The sequence below is a fragment of the Hypanus sabinus genome, chromosome 24 (assembly GCF_030144855.1).
Source record: "Hypanus sabinus isolate sHypSab1 chromosome 24, sHypSab1.hap1, whole genome shotgun sequence".
NCBI lineage: Eukaryota > Metazoa > Chordata > Chondrichthyes > Myliobatiformes > Dasyatidae > Hypanus > Hypanus sabinus.
Window position 1 is genome coordinate 12,481,238 of NC_082729.1, and position 10,134 is coordinate 12,491,371.

At 42.0% G+C, this 10,134-nt stretch overlaps 1 protein-coding gene across 4 annotated transcripts in view; it reads right to left on the reverse strand.

Annotated features, from left to right (window-relative positions):
• si:ch211-15d5.11 (nuclear receptor coactivator 7) overlaps positions 1-10,120 on the reverse strand; it is a 104,303-nt gene extending 94,183 nt beyond the window's left edge. For 3 of the 4 annotated variants that reach the window (XM_059949277.1, XM_059949275.1, XM_059949274.1), the window contains exons 1-2: positions 9,603-10,120; positions 7,004-7,107 (exon numbers count right to left, since the gene is read on the reverse strand). The gene's annotated coding sequence lies outside the window, so the exon portion shown is untranslated. The remainder of the gene's footprint in view (positions 1-7,003; positions 7,108-9,602) is intronic. The other variant, XM_059949276.1, reaches the window with a different exon arrangement.
• Between the last annotated feature and the right edge of the window lie 14 nt (positions 10,121-10,134).

The following is a 10,134-nucleotide window of genomic DNA, read 5'->3' on the forward strand; positions in this document are numbered from 1 at the left end:
AAGTTGCAGTGGTTGCATCTCTGGCACCAAGACTGGACCCTCAGCTCAGAAGGGAAGGAGGTAAAAGAGGAGAGCAGTAGTGATAGGGGATTCGATAGTTAGGGGGACAGATAGGAGGTTCTGTGGAAGAGATCAAGAATCCTGCATGGTCTGTTGCCTCCCTGGTGCCAGGGTCCGCGATATCTCGGATCGAGTTCCCAGTATTCTCAAGAGGGAGGGTGAGCAGCCGGATGTCGTGGTCCATGTAGGGACCAACGACGTGGGTAGGAAGAGTGAGGAGGTCCTGAAAGGTGAGTTTAGGGAGCTAGGCACCCAGTTAAAGGACAGGACCTCCAGGATAACAATCTCAGGATTGCTACCAGTGCCACGTGCAGGTGGGTTTAGAAATAGTAAGATAGCACAGATCAACACATGGCTGAAGACATGGTGCAGGAGGGAGGGCTTCAGATTTATAGATAATTGGGCAGTTTTCCAGAGAAGGTGGGACCTGTTCCGGTGGGACGGTTTACATCTGAACTGGAGGGGACAAATATTCTTGCAAGTAGGTTTGCTAGAGAGGCTCCAGTGGATTTAAACTAGATACGAGGGGGGAGGGGAACCAGGGTGTAGGAACAGATGTATGGGGGAAGGAAGAAAAAGATAGTAAAGTTGTTTGCACCGTTAGAGATAAACAGAGAGGAAGAGGTGGAGAATTTCTTAAATGCATTTATTTTCATGCTAGGAGCATTTTAAGAAAGGTGGATGAGCTTAGAGCATGGATTGATACTTGGAAATATGATGTTGTAGCTATTAGTGAAATATGGTTGCAGGAGGGATGTGATTGGCAACTAAACCTTCCTGGATGTCGTTGCTTCAGGTGTGATAGAATTGGAGGGACAAGAGAGGGAGGTGTGGCATTGCTTGTCAGAGAAAATATTACAGTGGTGCTCTGGCAGGATAGATTAGAGGGCTCGTCCAGGGATGCTATTTGGGTGGAATTGAGGAATGGGAAAGGTGTAGTAACACTTATAGGGGTGTATTATAGACCACCTAATGGGGAGTGAGAATTGGAGGAGTAAAATTGCAAGGAGATAGCAGATATTTGTAGTAAGCACAGGGTTGTGATTGTGGGAGATTTTAATTTTCCACACATAGACTGGGAAGCCCAAACTGTAAAAGGGATGGATGGCTTGGAGTTTGTAAAATATGTGCAGGATAGTTTTTTGCAGCAATACATAGAGGTACCAACTGGAGAAGGGGCAGAGTTGGATCTACTGTTAGGGAATGAGATAGATCAGGTGACGGAGGTATATGTTGGGGGGCACACTGGGTCCAGTGATCGTAATGCCATTAGTTTCAATATAATTATGGAGAAGGATAGGACTGGACCCAGGGTTGAGATTTTTGATTGGCAAAAGGCCAACTTTGAGTACATGCGAAATGAAGGAGTGGATTGGGACAATTTGTTTTATGGGAAGGATGTAATAGAGAAATGGAGGTCATTTAAAGGTGAAATTTTGAGGGTACAGAATCTTTATGTTCCTGTTAGGTTGAAAGGAAAGGTTAAAAGTTTGAGAGAGCCATGGTTTTCAAGGGATATTGGAAACTTGTTTCAGAAAAAGAGAGATATCTACAATAACTATAGGCAGCATGGAGTAAATGAGGTGCTCGAGAAATATAAAGAATGTAAAAAGAATGTTAAGAAAAAAATTAGAAAAGCTAAAAGAAGATACGAGGTTGCTTTGGCAAGTAAGATGAAAATAAATCCAAAGGGTTTCTACAGTTATATTAATAGCAAAAGGATAGTGAGGGATAAAATTGGTCCCTTAGCGAATCAGAGTGGACAGCTATGTGTGGAGCCAAAAGAGATGGGGAGATTTGGAACAATTTCTTTTCTTCAGTATTCACTAAGGAGAAGGATATTGAATTGTGTAAGGTAAGGGAAACAAGTAGGGAAGTTATGGAAACTATGACGTTTAAAGAGGAGGACGTACTGGCGCTTTTAAGGAATATAAAAGTGGATAAATCTCCAGGTCCTTACAGGATATTCCCTAGGACCTTGAGGGAAGTTAGCGTAGAAATAGCAGGGGCTCTGATAGAAATATTTCAAATGTCATTAGAAACGGAGGATTGGCATATTGCTCATGTTGTTCCATTGTTTAAAAAGGGTTCTAAGAGTAAACTTAACAATTATAGGCCTGTAAGTTTGACGTCAGTGGTGGGTAAATTAATGGAAAGTATTCTTAGAGATGGTATATATAATTATCTGGATAGACAGGGTCTGATTAGGAACAGTCAACATGGATTTGTGCGTGGAAAGTCATGCTTGACAAATCTTATTGAATTTTTTGAAGAGGTTACTAGGAAAGTTGACGAGGGTAAAGCAGTGGATGTTGTCTATATGGACTTCAGTAAGGCCTTTGACAAGGTTCCACACGGACGATTAGTTAGGTATTAATATTGAAGTAGTAAAATGGATTCAACAGTGGCTGGATGGGAGATGCCAGAGAGTAGTGGTGGATAACTGTTTGTCTGGTTGGAGGCCGGTGACTAGTGGTGTGCCTCAGGGATCTGTACTGGGTCCAATGTTGTATGTCATATATATTAATGATCTGGATGATGGGATGGTAAATTGGATTAGTAAGTATGCAGATGATACTAAGGTAGGTGGCGTTGTGGATAATGAAGTAGGTTTTCAAAGCTTGCAGAGAGATTTAGGCCAGTTAGAAGAGTGGGCTGAACGATGGCAGATGGAGTTTAATGCTGATAAGTGTGAGATGCTACATTTTGGTAGGAATAATCCAAATAACACATACATGGTAAATGGTAGGGCATTGAAGAATGTAGTAAAACAGAGTGATCTAGGAATAATGGTGCATAGTTCCCTGAAGGTGGAATCTCATGTGGATAGGGTGATGAAGAAAGCTTTTGGTATCCTGGCCTTTATAAATCAGAGCAAAGAGTATAGAAGTTGGCATGTAATGTTGAAATTGTACAAGGCATTGTTAAGGCCGAATTTGGAGTATTGTGTACAGTTCTGGTCACCGAATTATAGGAAAGATGTCAACAAAATAAAGTACAGAGCACCTAAGTTACAGGGAAAGGTTGAACAAATTAGGTCTTTATTCTTTGGAATGTAGAAGGTTGAGGGGGGCTTGATAGAAGTTATTTAAAATTATGAGGGGGATAGATAGAGTTGACGTAGATAGGCTTTTTCCATTCAGAGTAGGGGAGATTCAAACAAGAGGACATAAGTTGAGAGTTAGGGGGCAAAAATTTAGGGGTAACATGAGGGGGAATTTCTTTACTCAGAGAGTGGTAGCTGTGTGGAACGAGCTTCCAGTAGAAGTGGTAGAGGCAGGTTTGGTATTGTCATTTAAAGTAAAATTGGATAGGTATATGGACAGGAAAGGAATGGAGGGTTATGGGCTGAGTGCGGGGCAGTGGGACTAGGTGAAAGTAAGTGTTCAGCACGGACTAGAAGGGCTGAAATGGCCTGTTTCCGTGCTGTAATTTGTTGTACAGTTGTATGATCTAGGAGCAGAATTAAGCCAATTGTCCCATAGCATTCCCACTGCTATTTCATCATTGCTGATCTATTTTCCCTCTGAACCCCATTCTTCTGCCTTCTCCCCATAAATTTTCACATCCTGACTAATAAACAGCCAATCAACATCCACCTTAAATACACCCAATGACTTGGCCTCCATAGCCACCTGTGGCAACAAATTTGATAGATTCACCAGCCTTTGGCTAAATAAATTCCTTTTCATCTCCGTTCTAAATGGACAGCCCTCTATTCTGAGGATGTGCCCTCTGATCCTATAGGAAACATCCTCTCCACATCCACTCTATCTAGTCCTTTCAACATTCGAAAGCTTTCAATGAGATATCTCTGTCATTCTTCTAAATTCCAGTGAACAAAAGCCTAGAGCCATCAAATGCTCCTCACATAACAAGCCTTTCATTCCCAGAATGATTCTCGTGAACCTCCTCTGGATCCTCTCCAACGTCAGCACATCTTTTCTTAGTTAAGGGGCCCAAAACTACTCACAATAATCTATGCGAGGTCTCTCCAGTGGCCTCATATATCATACCAACAGTCATGTTACTTCTTAATTTTAGTAGACCTAAGCGGATCAGAGTTTACTAATCTATTTACTAGTTTCTGAATACCTTCAACATCCTTACTATTTTAACGATCATCAGGCTTGATCTTCATTCTACATTACCACCACCGAACTGAGCAAGGACGCATAAGTACACCTTGAAATTTGCATATGCCAACAGCATTAATCATGGGCAAATTCCCTTCAAAAAGTCAAAGATATGCTGGTGTCAGATTTGCCAATAATGGCAAAATATTTTTGCAAATGGCGTTTGCTACACATCTTCAGCTTGATGTCACGTAGAGCAGACTTTGCTGGACTTTTTTTCCCAAAGGTGATTATGTATAATGAAGGGGTAGTATAAGGCAACGCCTAGGAAGTATAGCATTGAGTCACATTGTCTGCAATGTGTGACATCAAGTTGAGCAGCAATGCTGGATTGGTGGAATTTGGTAGTTTGGATCTTGTTGCAATGCTGTACCTTCTAGATGTTGCTTTAATCCACACCTTGAAAAAAAAGAGTTCAGCAAAAGGGCAGCACAGCAGAGCAGCTGTTAAAGTTGTTGTTTCAGACCTGCAGCAATCCAAGTCAATTCTGACCGTCAGTGTAGTGTGCAGAGTTTGCATGTTTCCACTCTGGCTGCATTGGTTTCCTACCACCTCCCAGGAGAGGTGTGGATTAGTAGACTTAAATGGTGACTGTAGATTCTTCTAGTGTTTAGGGAAAAGGGGAGTGGTTGGTGATAACATGAAGAGAATGAAATAGGCTAGGGTAGAATTGGTGTCAGAAGGGGTTACAGCATAGAAAACCTACAGCACAGCACAATGTTGGGTTCAAAATGGCTCAGTGGGGTAAAGGACCTGTCTCCCTGCTGTATATGGAAAATCAGGTAAACATGATGCAAGACAAGCTTTATCTTGATACATGTGACAGTAATAAACCAATACCATTTATAAACCTAGAGAAAGTGAGCTGGAATACATCATAGGAGAACTCCACACTGCTATTCTGCTTTGGTCTTCTCAAAGTACCATGGCCCTGTTTAGCCCATTAGGATTCATATCAAGTGCAGAAATGCCTGTTGTAGGGGCCCTGTATTCTGTGACGTGTGTTTACTATGTCTATTATGGTAATTGGTCACATTAGTGGGGGCGTGGTAAAAACGGATGGGAGAAGTTACGTTTTCTTGCATATTTTGTGGCAGTTTGAAGCTTGGGACCACGGAGGTCATATCTTTGCTGATCGCTGAGATAATGCTCAGTAATGCTTAACTGTATGTTTGCTAATTGCTAATAAAGGATCGGAACAGAGAATTTGATTCTTTGGAACATCATTGGAGCTGTGGGCATGTCATGCATGTACAACAACTCTGTGGGGTCGCACAGTGGCAGCAATTGCTTTGCTTTGCTCTTGGATAAAGTTTTGCTGTCTACACCCAGCTAAATACTGTGACACATGCTATCACTGAACTCTTGAACCTAATGGTTAGGAGTGCTGGCCAACAGTGTTCCTCCAAATCTTCAGTGCAATGAAGCCAGAAACACAGAAATCATCTGCATCAATGACAGCCCTAACTGAACTCCTCATTCATAAAAGTTGAAGGAATCTCTTGGCCCTCCATATGGTCTTCTAGAAACTTTTGTTTGTATACGTACGTGTTCTCGTAAAGGCAGACAGTGCAACAACTTTTGGGGCAAAACATGGACAGAAGCTACCAATCTAATTTTTGATCCCATGTTTGACCTTCCATGAGAAGGTGACTGTAACAAATCTGACCAAATTATGCAACAAAACTTAAGTCCCTTTTTAAGTCAGGGGATTGTACAGTACTGTAGTTGTCAATGTAGAGCGGAGAGCAAGTTTGTAAAAGTGGCGGGGGGGTGGGGGGGGGCTTCTGCATAGTATTGTACATTTTCTTTCCCCAACACCATTAAACTGGTTTACTTACCTTAAAACCACACATACAAGCTTCGAGTCAGCCATACAAAAGGAAAGTCCTACACTTGAGTCATAAATCCTTTTAAAGTCTAACTCTATGTTCCTGTTGTGAGAGGTGGAAATGGATAAGGCTGGTCAACAAGACTCTGGAGAAGCAGAGCTAAGGAGGTTAATGGTGCCGAACAGCAACTTCTTTGCTTGCATCTTCAGAAACAGCTCTATTTCCATCTTTAATATTTCTATTTTTCCCTTTAAGGGTTCTTTTGAAGACCCTGACCTGGAGTTACACGCTGACTTCGGTTCTTTGCAGGAATGGGACCCACTCTCGGGGGTTCCACAACCGGCCATTATTGTTCTGCACGCCAAAGGCTCAGCCCATGATGCCGGCTCAGATTTGAAAGCCTAGGATCTCGGGGCTCTGGAGACGGGTGAATCAAGGGTTGGTGTCACGACAGGAGACCCATGTGTCGTCGGGGGCATCAGAAAATCTGCTGTGTGCCTGGAGACCTGGAATCTTTGCGATCTCCAGGCACAGAGCTCAAAAAAAGCGACATAATGGACTTTTAACATTGTAAACCAGCCAGTTGTTTGTTATGTCTCCCCGCTCACTGGGAAAATGGAGGCATCTCCCTCTCCCTTATTAGGGAGAGAGAGAAAACCTGTGGCAGGTCAAATGCCAGGTGAACAATGTAGTCTTTGGGGTAACTGCGAGTCTGTGTCTTTGCTGTTGCTTTGCTCACGCTGGAGTGTTCGGTGGCAGGTGCCAATGCTTTTTTTTGCCGGTGGGGGGGGAGGAGGGGATTTTGTTGCTCGTTGCCACTTATGCGTGGGAGGGGGGAGCTAGGTGGGGGAATTTTGGGGTTCTAATATTTAACTGTCATTCATTCATTGCGGAACTCCTCTGTTTTCGTAGATGGTTGCGAAAAAAACATTTCGGGATGTATATTGTATACATTTCTCTAACATTGAACTGTACCTTTGAACCTTCGAGAAGCCGTCAAACAAGAGAAAATGTGCAGATGCTGGAAATCCAAGCAACGCACACGAAATGCTGGAGGAACTCAGCAGGCCAGGTAGCATCTGTGGAAGAAAGTACAGTCAATGTTTCGGGCATTTTGTGTGTGCTGCTCTGGTGAAGCTGTGTAGGCCAATCCCCTGTACAGTGGATGCAATGGATTGTAGAAGCACTGATGTACTCCAACCATGCCATGAACTTCAGAGGATGACAGAGACGCGAGCTCATCGATGGCCTGTGCTCGACTGGGAGCTAAGGGCCCAAGTAAGTAAGTAGGGTCATAAAGTCATTGAGTACAGAACATGCCCTTGGCCAACCATGTCTATGCTGACCAATATAATTATCTATACTAGTCCAATGCACCTGCATGTGGCCTGTAACTTTCTACGTCACGCCAATTCAAGTGATTGTTCAGGTAGTTCTAAAGTGTTGTGAGAGTACCTGCTTTCACTGCTTCCCCAGGCAGATTTATCACTATACAACATCATTCATCTTTGCTGGTTTTGTAATAAACTATCAAAAATACTTTTTTCAACTTGGGACTCAGCTATTTTGAAGCACGTCGTCCAGTGGTTTTGGTTTTTGTCAAGTAAATGTTATACTTCTTAAATCTCAATTGTGGCAAATTTCCATTGTACCCACTCTAGTCTTTGCCATTCTTTCTCATATTGTCATAATGTCTTCTCTCTTTCTTCTTGAAACAGCATTTAGGTATGACTTAAGTAGACTTCCCAATACTCTACTGTTGTCTTCTATTCTTCTCACCTTATGATGAAAGCATTCTGATCTACAAACATACTTAGAGCTTCAGTGCCAGAAATGACAAAAGTTTTAATTGCTGATCATGCAAAATTAAAAGGGTTAATATTCTCACCCTTTGTAGTAACTGAATAGATATAAGCAGCATGAGAATATATACGAGAAAGCCTGCAGGTGCTGGAAATCCAAAGATCAAGTCAAGTTTATTGTTATTTAACTATGTACATGGAAACCACAAAACAAGGCAAAGTTTTCCTGAACCATATTGTAAAGCACAGTAATATACATGAGATATATAATACACAATAAATTAGGAAAGTAAAAATAAAACCTACAGATGAATTATGCATAAATAAACAAAGTAAAGAGCATAAATTATATATTGTAAGATACGGAACACTTTGGTGACATTTTGAATGTGATGTGGCAGGGAGAGTCAGAAGCCTAATGGGCTGAGGGAAGAAACTTTCCCATTTTGACTGTTCTTTATCAGAGTCCTGATGGTAAAAAGTCAAAGAGGATGCTGGATGGATGGGTGGGATCCTTGATAATACTAAGGGCCCTGCAAATAAATGTCCCCGATGGATGCTACGGAGACCTTGACCATCCTCTCAGACATTCTCACAGTTGTCTGTAGGGCCTTTCAGTTCACACATAAAATGCTGGAGGAGCTCAGCAGGTCAGGCAGCATTTATGGAAATGAATAAACAGTCAACGGTTCGGACTGAGACACTTGTTCAGGATATAAATATCAACCGAAACCATAACTAGCTGGCATCTTCCCACCCATCATCAGGGACACCCACCACCCAGGACATGTCCTTTTCTCATTATTACCATCAGGAAGGAGGTACTGAGCGTGAAAGTACACACTCAACGATTCAGGAATAACTTCTCCTGCCATCCGATTTCTGAACGAAGCCATTAATACTACCTCACTATTTTATTTTTAAATTTCTGATTTTGTACTAATCTTAATTTAACTATTTAATACACACACATATATGCACACATACACATATACATAAATATACAGTATATATGTGTGTGTGTGTGTGTGTGTGTGTATATACATACATACTGTAATTAGTTTTTTTCTCTCTATCATGTATTGTAATGTACTGCTGCCGCAAAGTTAACAAATTTCACGACACATGTCGGTGATATTAAATCTGATTCTGATTTATAAAGACAGACATACTACAACTTGCGCTCAGCAAACCACAATCAACACAATGGCCAGACTGAAAAGCAAAAAACTGCAGGTTAGAAATCTGAACTGAAAAGAGAAAACTAGGGAAATTTCAGTTCGTCAGGCAGAATCTCTGGAAGAGAAAAATGGTCAGTGTTTCATCATGAGATTATCAACCCAAGTTAATAATGACCAGAAAATCTGCTTCAGCAGTATAAAACGGTAAGTACATCTGCTAGACATCCTGGTCTTCTTTAAACAGTAAAGCATATTCAGTTGAGAGAAAAGATATGACAGTAAGTCCTTTGGTGCAGCACACTCTCGATAATCCACTCGATTTTCCTTCACGTGTCCGTGGTGAGATGCAACCCACAACATTTTCCCTCACAAGCCACGGCAAAACCACCACCTAAATGCGGAATTAGAGCGCGTCTCAAAATACTATTACTGGTTTAAAGGACCTGTGCTATGATTCTAAGATCCCATACATTTTCCGAAGAAGCCACGAACTAGCTACAAATGGGTGTGTATCTAAGTGCTACGCACGTAACACTTCATATCATGTAGACAGATTATTTCTAAATTAGAAAGCAATGCATTCACACTCACCTACATCCTGTCGCATTTTAGTTATTAGATTTTCATTCAATGGAGCGGACTCGTGTTTGTATGTATTTCTCAAGAGCCACCAGATGAATTCTGAACAGATTCTGGAATATACTGCATTCTGACATACGCCACTTTTTTTTAAGCACCAGCACTATAAGACCGAGAGGAAGCGAAAGTACTGGCGATGAGCAGATTTAAGCATTAACAAATCACCGGCCACACACAAAAAAAGGTACTTCACTTGACGAAACGTCACTCTCTGTACCGCCCAACTCGTTGACAATCGGTGGGCAAACGACAATACATCACCGATTAGTTACAATTAAAACAAGAGGATAATTTCTGAGGTACAAGAATGGGAGGGGAAATGGGCATAGGTGGGCAGTTTGTGAGGCAGGTAGTGTGGTGATCCCCATGAACTGTATAGCCACCGTGTCTCTGCCTCAAGTCAGGCGACCCTTTAAAACCGCAGGCCGACATCTTTGTTCTTCCCCCTCCTCCCGCTGCCGGAGCGCCACCTCCCCCGTCCCGG